The following is an 11,689-nucleotide window of genomic DNA, read 5'->3' as shown; positions in this document are numbered from 1 at the left end:
CTCCCTTTCTCAGGGCACTTGATGGAGGTCTCCAAGCTCCACTTCTAGCCAAGAACATGCAGTGTTCTTTTTAGCTGCCCATATACACTTTCCAAACAGTATTTTTCATACTCTCAGTCTTGTAACAGGTGACAGGAAAATATTGGAATTAAAATTAGAGGAGAGGCCCCGGGGTCTCTGAGGGAGCTGCCTGGGCCTGGCAGCTCTCACAGAAACCTCAGGAGACCAGAGCCCATCAGAGCTGCAGAGGACAAGGGCACCTGCAATGGCACCAGCTATCCAGGACTCCATGACCACATCCCACTCCAGTTCTTCTCAGTTCCACCTGAGAGATTACCTCTCTACTCCACGTACTCCAAGACACATATCTGTATGTATTGCACAAGCCACTTGGGATACCTGGATGCAGATCCTGGCAAGAACTGAGGAAGCTTCAGGCCTGAACCTCAGTGTCCATCAGGCAGCAGGCTCCAAGCTCCCTTTTGTTGGGGGGGACATTCCTTCTGTCTCCTGCTAAAACATTTGTACCTGTTCTCCAAGGAGAACTTGCTTGGATAGAGAGTCACAGACCTCTAATGTCTTTCAGTCCTACCTAGACCATAAAAGCAGGTGGACCCATGAAGGACAGAGACCCAGTTCTGACCCTGTAGGAAAATCTCACAAGATCCCTCCTGTTGGACAGGGATGGGAATTACTACAGACAAAGAGCCTGGTAATCACAGGTTATTAATGGTGCTGCTCTCGTTACACCATGCTCACTCAGGCACTGGATTCATTTAGCAGCCTAAAAGATCTTGCTGGACTCCCTGGTCCAATGGCAGCTGGCCGCAAGTCTCTGCTCCTTGTCCATGTTTGCCAGAGAAGATCACGCTCACAGCAGCACAAATTCATGGTGCTAAGTGCTCCATCTCCCTCCTCTTGATTAAGGAGCTGCCTTTCTCCAGGGCTGCAGAGCTCCGCAGGTGTCAGCCCCTCCACGGGGCACCCTCAGCAAACCCTCTCGTCCCCACCGCTGCTGCTGGCCCCTCACTGCTCTGGCAGCAGCGACCTCAGCGCCAGCACCCGCCATGAGCCTCCTGCTGGCCCAGCAGCTCCTCGGGCAGGGGGACCTCGCTCGCGCACAGCCCAGCGTGGGCTGCTGCCGCCGCGGGCTGCAGGGACACCAGGTTCCTCGGCAGAGCCGCCCCGGCCAGGAAGGGGCTGCTGACGTCACAACCAGCTGCGCGGCCTGGCCTATCAGGGGCTGCGGCAGCAGCGACGTCACCAGCCGACGCCCACGCGTCAGCACAGAGCCAGCCCTGCAGAGAGCAGGGGCCTCCTGGCAGCGTCCCCGCAATGGCCTCTGTGTCCCTGCCCGCTGCTGAGACACCCCTGGCCTCACAGGCAGCGCCTGCTGCTGCCCCGGCAGCTCCGCGCACACAAGGGACCTCCCCACGTGTCTGCACCAGACCCCGCTGCCGGCCGCGCTGCTGCTGGGACAGGAGCGGCCTCAGAGCCCGTCCCCAGCCATGGGCCAGCGCTGGCCTCGCAGCTGCTCTGCCTGCAGGGACCTCCCAAGGAACTGCCCAGCCAGGCGCCTCTTGCTGGCCTGCCCGGGACTCAGCAAAGAGCAGAGCTCACGGTCACCCTCACAGACATGGATGGACCTGCTAGTGCCTGGTGCTGTCCAGTCAGGAGCACAGACAATGTGACCCCCCTCCCAAGCAGGAGCAGTGCCATGTGCCTGCTGCTGGCCTCCCAGGTGCTTACAAACATTGACTTGACCAGCATCTGACTAGATGATCTCCAAACGTCCCTTGCAACCAGAGGAAGGTGCCTTCTCTCACTCAAGCCCCCTTAAAGCTTGCTTATGAGCCCACAATGTTCCCTTGCTGCCAAGAAGGCCAATGGTATCTTGGGGTGTAGTAGGAAGACTGTTTCCAGGAGGACAAGGGAGGTCATCCTGCCTCTCTTCTAAGTCTTGGGGAGACCACCCCTTGACTCCTGTGTCCAGTGCTGGGCTCCACAGTACAAGAGGGGCATGATGCTACTGGAGAGAGCCCAGCATAGGTCCCTCTATGTCTAAAGATGATCAGGGAGCTGGAGCATCTCTCCTATGAGAAGAATGTGGGAGAACTGGGCCTGTTTTAGCCTGGAGAAGAGAACGCTGATGCGGGGGATCTTATCAGGGTGTGCAAATACCTGAAGGGAGGATGCCAAGAGCAGAAGAGGATGGCCCAGACTCTTTTTAGTGGTGACTAGTGATGGCACAAGAGGCAACAGACACAAATTGAAGCACAGGAAGTTCTGCCTGAATTTGAGGAAAAGCATCTTGACTGTGAGGGTGACAGAGCACTGGCATGGGTTGCCCAGAAGGGATGTGGAGTCACCTTCTCTGCAGATATTCCAGACTGCCTGGACAGGATCCTGTGCAACGTGCTGTAGGTGACACTGATTGACCAAAGGGTTTGAACTAGATCATCTGTAAAGCTCCTTCCAACCTCAAGCATTCTGTGATTCTATAAATGGTCTCCACTGGAATAGATCAGCTTTTTGAGTTGTAGAGATCTGCCTGTCCCTCAGCTTTATTGTGAGTGCTGCTCTAGTAGGATATAAGGCATCCAGGGTCATTAGAGATAACCAAAGAAATTCCTGCCCTGGCCTCCCACTGAAGCTCTATCTCCAGTGATTCCATTAGGACCTTTAGGCCAGGAGCTTGCAAGCAGACCATGTGCATGCTTAGCCTGCTAAGGGGGAATCCTACCTGCCATGTATTTGTGGAGTTCATGAGTTAGCTGAATCCTTCTCCAAACCTGGCGCTTCTGAACAGACATGTGGAGCCCCAATAAACCACCTGAATAAGTCATCTGAATCATATATGCACCATGTATCAACAAGCTCCCTTCTTATCCCTATCTGGGTGTCCTGCCTAGTTAAGAGATGTGAATCAGGACTTCCCGTGGGACATTTCTAACTTTGGTAGATAATCATTATCTGATGAAATAAACTGCAATGTTGGAATCTGTATCCCTGTACTCTTTAGAGCAGGAAAACAGGTTACTCTACTTGATGGAACATATCTCAGAGGGAGGAATCCCAAGGGACAGAGTAATTCATGAATTGAGCTGGGCTGCAGCTCGTGGCAACCTGTCAGCACTGCCCAGAGACAGCCGAGTGCAGGAGCAGCTCCTGTGCCAAGAGCAGCAGGGCTACGGGCACTGCCTGCTGCTGCGGACAGCAGAGGAGAAAAGGCAGCGAGAGGTGGAAGGCAGCATGGAGTGGGAGGACAGAGGAGAGCTCATGGTGGGAGCAATCTGTGACACGGTAAGTCTCCGGCTGCAGGGTAATGCTGCTGAGGTTTCTGGAGGGGTCTGCAGCACCCCTCCAGCTGATGACTTTTTTTTTTTTGAGGACTGTTCTCCCTGCTTCTACTTTGCATACGGGGAGATGCTTCAGAACAGAAATTCCCTGTCCCAGCATCACAAGGTCAGGGCATCATGGCTGCTTCTTCTGGAGCTGGTGCAAGACAGTGAAGGCAATGTGGGCACACAGGTTCTTTAGAGCACTGTTCTTCAGAGCAGTGTCCATGCGCCCCAGGGCGCTGTGTGCCCGGGGCAGTGATTTTGTGAGGATCAGCACTCAGCCTGCCAGGGCGCTGCAGGGAGAAGCTCTGGGTGGGAGGAGAGATCCCCCCTGGGCAGGTTCATTCTCCTGCTGAGAGGCTGCTGTGTGGGGTCAGGGCTGCTCACAGCTCAGCCTCACCCACACAACATATCTGGAAGGGGCTTTTCAAGAGGACACCCTTGGGAAGCTTCTAGGAAAGGGAAGGCAATATCCAGAGGCTAGGATTTTGTTTGGTATCTTTGACAAGGCAGCAAATGAATGGGACATTTTAGGTTTAGATGCCTGAAGGAGAGTTCTGCAGTGCTGCTCTGAGGGATCAATAGGTCTGCGAGGACCCCAGAATATTCCTCCAACTGCCTTTTCACCTGTGGGCAGCAGCAATATCTCCTTTGCAGCTCTCCTCATTCTCATTGTGCTTAGTCTCACTCTGCTCTCAAGGGGAAGGGCTCCAGGGCATTTCTGACCTCCTCTGCAGTCAGATTTCCAGAGCAGCAGAGCTGCCTCTCTCCTGCCATGTGCCCATTTCCCATTGCAAGGCACAGGGTCTGAGAACCAGTGCCCTGGAAGTCCACACTGTCTGGAAGGTGCAACCTGGGGACAGTGCTGCTCTGTCTCTCTGTCCTCCCTTGGCAGCAGAGTCACAGTGTTTCTCCTCATTTCCCTGCCTCTCCTTTCTGCTCTTGTCCTGGCAGTCAGCTGGGGCTTCAGCTACAAATTCAGATACCCACCCTGAGGTCCTGCCATGGAGGTGTCTGAAGAGGGTCAATGTGCCCAGGGTGCTGGGCAGCGTCATTGGAGGGGCTGCAAAGGGGTTGACTCTCCCTTTAGGAGACCCTGTGGCTGTCAGGACACGTGACTGTCTCTGTTGTCCTGCTGGGGTTGTGAGGTGCCCTGCTTAAGAGGATTCAGTGCACAGAGTCTTTGTCATGTCAGGAGCAGTGTCCTGTTCTCTCCATCATGTATCCACCTTAAACTTAGAGGGAGAGCAAAGTTAAATGAGAGCTTTGAAACAGTCTTTCATGATCTCAACAGAGTCCAGGGTTGTCTGCAGGAACAAGGCAGGTGGGCTCAACAGCACTCCAAACTGTTCCCTAAGCAGCAGAGAGCCCATTTCCAGTCTGCTTAATGTTCACATTGGCAAGAATAGAGAAATCTGTCTTTAGCTGCATGCCAATGAAGACATGCAAAGAACCTGATGAGATATGGTGACAGAATCTAAAAACCTCAAAAATAAGTAATTCCAAAACAAAATGCTAAAAACCTCTGCTGCACCCCAAACTCCTTGGAAGTGTGTGTGGGAAGATGAAAAGACCCTTTATCTTAAAGGTGGATGTCCTGTGACATCAACTCTGAAAGGTAGAGATATCAAGACCAGTCCTTTATACACATTGATGTAGAGTAACTCGGGCTCCGGCTCCTGCCAGAACACGCAAGTGGAGCAGAGACTGAGGAGCTGACTGAAGGTGACAGTGCGAAGAAGGAATTACTGAGAGTTGGGACAGGGATCGAGAAGCATTTCTATGAAAAATGGAAAGTTTAATTCAGAGAAAATTCTTGTAAGCTATTATTGCCTTTTTTCCCTACACAGTTTTCCTGAGCCCGATAGAACAGATGTCCAACAGCAGCTCCCTCAACGAGTTCCTCCTCCTGCTGTTCTCACACAGGAGGGAGCTGCAGCTCTTGCACTTCTCGCTCTTCCTGGCCATCTACCTGGCTGCCCTCCTGGCCAACGGCCTCATCATCACAGCTGTAGCCTGCGACCACCACCTCCACACCCCCATGTACTTCTTCCTCCTCAACCTCTCCCTCCTCGACCTTGGCTCCATCTCCACCACTGTTCCCAAATCCATGCACAATTCTCTGTGGAACATAAGGGCCATTTCATACTTGGAATGTGCTGGGCAGGTCTTTTTCTTCTTTTTTTTTGTATCAGCAGAGCATTATCTCCTCACAGTCATGGCCTATGACCGCTACGTTGCCATCTGCAGACCCCTGCACTACGGGACCCTGCTGGGCAGCAGAGCTTATGTCAAAATGGCAGCAGCTGCCTGGGCCAGTGGCTTTCTCTATGCTCTCCTGCACACAGGGAACACATTTTCCCTACCCCTCTGCCAAGGCAATGTGGTGGAGCAGTTCTTCTGTGAGATCCCCCAGATCCTCAAGCTCTCCTGCTCAGACTCCTACCTCAGGGAAGTTGGGCTCATTGGGGTTAGTGTCTCTTTGGGCTTTGGGTGTTTCACTTTCATTGTGGTGTCCTATGTGCAGATCTTCGCTGCTGTGCTGAGGATCCCCTCTGAGCAGGGCAGGCACAAAGCCTTTTCCATGTGCCTACCGCACCTGGCCGTGGTCTCCCTGTTTCTCAGCACTGGACTGTTTGCCTACCTGAAGCCCCCCTCCATCTCCTCGCCAGCTCTGGATCTGGTGCTGGCTGTTCTGTACTCAGTGGTGCCTCCAGCAGTGAACCCCCTCATCTACAGCATGAGGAACAAGGAGCTCAAAGATGCCATTAAGAAAGTGATTTCATGGACCTTTTTAAGCAGTGGTATTTTTTTCACATCTCTCCATAAATGACTCTTTCTGTATCCCGTAACTGGATTGAGCATTGTTTCTTCATGTGATTTTTATTGTGGCTTTTATTAGTGATAATAATTGTAATAATTGTGATAATAATAATACAACTACTTGTATTCATTCCCCTTTTTGCAGTGTCTGCTCTGTCTCACCTGATACCCTCAATTGTGTTGAATGCTGGACAAGGACTGGCTCCCTAACAGGATCTCTGTAATAAAGTAATTTCTCTCAGTACAGTGCGTGAAAGCTGGGCTTTTCCTCCAAAGCTGGTGTCAAGAATAGGCCCAAGGACTTGCACCCCTCAAGGGCCTGCTGCACAGGATTCTCCATGGGTTCAGCAACACAGAGCTCAGAATCATGTAATGACGTTTTAGAGACCAAGGGCTGGTTTGGGAATTCACCTATCAGAGTCCAAGAATAGTGGAGACGCTGAATGGTCATGGATTTACACATGCACAGCTCTCCTACGTATTAAGGCACAGTGTCAGACGGCTGTTGTCATGGAGGGGAAGCTGGCGGTGTTAGGAGAGCACAGAGATCCTCCTGGGACAGCATATGCCTGGGATGGCCTGTGAGTAGAGCCTCATAAAGGGAGAGGTCCTCAAAGATGGAGTTTCTTAGAGGTAAAGCACTGGGTATTCGCAGGCAAAAGAGGACTCTGCAGTCTCAGGAGAGGCAGTGAGGACTCAACTGTCATGAAGAAGGGAGAACGGAGAGCCCTCTGGGTCACCATCTATCAAATACCAGGGGCAGGATGTATAGGCACAACTGGACACAACGAGCACCCTTGGAAATGCTCTGCAGTCCAGGTGCCCTGGACTGTGCAGTCACCTGCAGTCCCCCGGAGGGATTAGAGGTCATGATACCCATTTGGTTGGGTCTGACTCCTACCCCCGGTCACAGGGGCAGTGAAATGTCACACTTAGCCACTTTATTCCCTCCTCTCCTCCCTCCATATCCTTCCCAGCTCTGGATCTGTCTGTACTGGCCATTCTGTACTCAGTGGTGCCTCCAGCACTGAACCCCCTTGTCTACAGCATGAGGAACAAGGAGCTCAAGGAGGCACAGAGGAAACTTCCTCAATGGGTACAATGTCCGTGCCAAAACCTGTCCTGTGTGCAGTCACTTGTCATTCCCATGTACTTGGCATGAAACGTGCTCTTCATTTATTTCTTTATGATTTTTTACTCTTACCTTCCTGATAAAATAATAATAAATACTTATTTAAAATATATATAAAATATAACAATAGACCAGGAACAAAAGGCTGACTAGGGAAAATAAGGGCCTGCTGCTAAATGGGTCAAGAGTCCTGGCGAGAGAGGACACAGAAAATGCCACATTTGTCGCAGGCTTTAGTGCTAAGAGTGACCCTAAGGAATCCTAGGCCCTGGAGACCATGGAGAAATGGAGAAAGGAAGACTTTCCCTTGCTGGAGGAGGATCTGAGTAGGGCTCACTTCAGCAAACTGGACACCCACAAAACCATGGGCTCTGAGGGGACTCTCTTGCACTGTTCAGTGCCCACCTCTCACAGAGCTCCATGAACTGGAAGAAATCGAGTCCCTCCAGTTACACTGCTTGTACCTCTGGCCCTTGGCAAGTGACCTTCACACATCAGAGACTCTCTGAGCACCGCCTGATAGATGCAAAAAGGGGCTCACACTGGAATGCTGCATTTATGGCACTGCATCTCGCGCTGCTTTCATGCCTCCTGATGGTTAGCTTGCTTCCCTTTACCCCTTCTCTCTTTGTCACACTGCACCATTGCATGTGTCACAATCACATCTCAAAGTGCACAAGTGGCAGTTTCTCCTCTGGTGTTATTCCTGTGTTTCCCACCTCAGACAACTTCACCTGCCACCTGCATGGTCAAAGTGTCAACTGGGAATAGAAGAAGCTGAGCACAAGGAAGGACCTTGCTCTGCCTTGCTTGGTCTCGTTACAGGCATTGCCTGGTTCAGGCTGGGCTGCTTTTTCTTGGAGAGCAGCAAGAGAAGAGGCATCTTTTCCTTCTTTTAAAAGTCATCAGGCAGTAATTCGCATACTGCTTGTAACACACACTTGCTGCTCAGGGCCATAAGGGCCGGGGTCTTGGGGCATGTAAAGGAGCATGATGAGAAAGAAGAGCACCGGCACAGCTCAGCACTGGAACTGAGCTCTTTTTCTCCTTGGAAGGTGGTCGGGAGGGGGGATTAGCGGGTGGTGTTACAGTCACCCACGGGATGGAAAGCCATGCTGTCACACACGGCATGTGGCCCTTCCTCTACAGTCCTGCACTCCTGCCTTTCACAGGATGGGGAGGTGTGTGCTGAGAGGGATTCTGGCTGAAAATGAGCCCCGGCAGGATGAAGAGGGTCACAGGGGAAGAGGACTGCTGCTTCCAGGGCTTGTCTGAATGTACAGCAGCTCGTGGATGTTACTAAAGCACAGTTGAGCCATGAGACACTGAACAAACTTGACCTGCAATCAGAACGAAACCACAAGGACTGGTCCTGCTCTTTTTCCTCCTTGAGCCTGGCAAAACGAAAGACAGTTTTACTTGCCACCAATGCCCACTACATTTTAAGTGAACGCGCTCTAAGGCAGGACCCGAGGTGACAAGATCCACACCTCCAGGCCATCTGCTGACTGCTATGCTGAGCCCAGAAATCAGGTTTGGACAGAAGAAAGGACAGAAAGCATGGAGCACTGGAGAATGGTCCTCCTTCATTATTTACACCACAGGATTTAGGGAGGAGTTATCTGTGACTCTAGTAAGAAACATTGCATGAGGACCAGGTCATCAGCTTACCAAATGAAGAGTACACTAACACTTGCCTGCTCACTACCCTGGAGCAGGCAACTGCTGCCTGAGAGAACTCCAGGTGCAACTTGTGTCCTTGGTACCTCTTCAGAGCTGGCTGGAAACACTTGTGGCCCCCTCCAACTGCTCTTGATTTGAGGGTGACCAACTGCAGGAAGCAGCACCAGACCAGAAGTACAGCTGCCTTCAGAAATACTGTGGCCTGCAAGGCTGAAAATCAGAGGCCAACCCTGCATCCTGAGAGCTGCAATGGGCATCTGCAAAGAACATGGTGTTTTGCCAATTGACTAGGACAGACGGGGCGACAGAAAAAAACAGACACCACTGGAAAGAATGGTCTTATTTCACTGTTAATATTAAGGCAGTACAGAATGATACATTTAACAAAATAGGCTTATTACAAACTCTGGTTTAGCAACAGAGAAATTAGGCAAGGTAATGCACCTAACCATCACTATATGAGAAAGGGAATAGTGGTTAAAAGATACATCACCAATTGCCTAAATATGTTACTGTCATCCAGATCCGCACTCACTGGGGAGTCCCTGTTGTGGCGAGGATTTGGAGAACCTTCCCGGCAACTGGGAGGTCTTACGTGGTGCATCCGCCCGTTAGATCTCCAAAATTGCGGCAAGAGTGTCCATCTTTTATAGAGCCAAATCAGCAAATCATGATAACTTGCATTTGGTTTGTGAGTGGTAACAATGGATGTGGCATACTTTCCCTATCATGTGGGATGGGGATCTGGTCAGAGCCCAGGCCTCGGATGGGAGGGTTCCCTTCAAGGTCAAAAACAGCCGCACGAGAGCTTAAAAAAGCTGCAGTTTAACAAGCCTCTGTGCAAGCTGGCATGAGCAATTCTGCAGGCGAGTGTTGTGTACTGCAAAGGCAGTGCCGTATTCATCTCTAAGTCAACCCCGACTCGGGCTTGTCGTTCAGGCCCTGGCACTTCAGTTCCTCATGTTCCACTCTGTTGTGACACACAAGGTTCTATTCGTCTCCACATTGTGGAGCTGCCAAGAGATTTCCTTGGTAGTGGGAAGCAGCATGAAAAGAGGAAACAGGACCAAAATACAGCTTGGGAAGCTCAGATTGGGCAATAGGATGAAGAAATATCACTTGAAGGGTAGAGCAGTGGTGCTACAGGGCACCCAAAGTGAGTCTGTCACCACCCATGGCTTTGTGTTTCAAGAAGCACACACAGAGGATGGAAAAGCCATCAAGGAAGGGAAGGAGAACCTCTTGTGAGAACTTTCTGGGGAAGCAGATTGGGTGTCTACAGTCTGCAGGGACACAGGAGCAGGTCTAGGATGACCTGTGCTAGAGATGGCCAAGGGCGCTGCCAAGGCCCCAACAGAATGGAAGTCTTTATCTTCTTAACTATGGCTGTTGTGTTTGCCACCGAGGCCTACCAGGAATCATCAGGACTTGTTTGCCCCCTTTATCCTTCTGAGGACCTGGGAGGTGTCGTGTGTTTGTCCTGCACTCAACATTGCACACCCTCAACCAAACACTGATGCCAGGGAGGACGTGGCCAACACATGGAGGAAAGAATCTCCCTTCCCAGGGTTTCTCCGCCTGTGCTTGGCCATTTTCCTTGATGAAACACATCAAAGGTGTATTCAGCATGAGAGCCACATGAGTTTTTCCTCTACCTAACTATTACCAATGATTATATTTTTTACCTTTAATCAGCCCCTGGTGAGTTGTTGTAGTTAATGGCCTCACTGGGATCCATTAATGCTCTACAAAACTTTAGGGTTTCCTTCTGATTTTGACTTCTTCAGTGATTTCTTCAATCTCCTTTCAAAGCTGCAGTTCATGGAGTCAGCTCCAAGTACTGCATGGAGCTCACTAAAAAGCAAAACGCTGTGATAAACTAGGACTCTCTTTGCAATTTCCTTCAAGTGACCATGGCTAATTGAAGAGGTTTGGGGAGTGTAGCTTAAAGATGAAGACAACAATCATATACAAGCATTTTATCTTTTTAAGGTTTTGCATTATTATTCCAAAGAAGAGGTGATAGCACACTGCCAATTCACAGCCATCCAGAGCGACTCCTAATAAAGTCAGGAAAGGCAGGAAAAGCCATGTCCCAGAGATGAGGCACTGTATGCACAATCTTCCTCCCCATCTCCCCAGCTCTACCATTTCTCTCATCAGCCTCTGGGGAATTTAAATCACTCTTGCTGAAAGCCAGCCTTAGTCCACCTAAGTCTGCATTGAATGTTATAGCTCACCTGCCCCAATTCCCACCTGCTTTACTTAGACAACTGGCTGCAAACAGGCATAGGAGGATCTTGTTTTAGTTACAAGGAAACAAAAAAGAGCAAAGTATAGTTTCATGAAAAATAATGACACTCTTTGAATGTATGCTACGTCCATACAAGCCATACATACAGTTGGGACTTGGCTAATGGGGCAGACTACAGAGAGACAGAGCAAGCTGTAACCTCCCTAAAGCGCAATCCAGCCGCTGGGTCTCTGAGTGAACAGAGTTTCAGGTGGAGTCACAATGTGTCCGCAAGGTGTTCTAAGAGGATGTTTGAAATTGTCACTTTAAACAAGACATGTGGGAATGGGAGACTTAGGTAGATGCACAGGAGACAGGGGAGAGAATGGGCCAAGACTCCCAGCATGAAGAGCTGGGCTCACAGCATCATTGCCACATCTCTGGCAGGACTCCAGGGAGATGGGGTTTCTCTTCTTT

The sequence above is a fragment of the Tinamus guttatus genome, unplaced genomic scaffold (assembly GCF_059628265.1).
Source record: "Tinamus guttatus ecotype Peru unplaced genomic scaffold, ASM5962826v1 Tinamus_guttatus_pri_ptg000324l, whole genome shotgun sequence".
Lineage (NCBI taxonomy): Eukaryota > Metazoa > Chordata > Aves > Tinamiformes > Tinamidae > Tinamus > Tinamus guttatus.
This window is presented reverse-complemented; position numbering follows the sequence as displayed.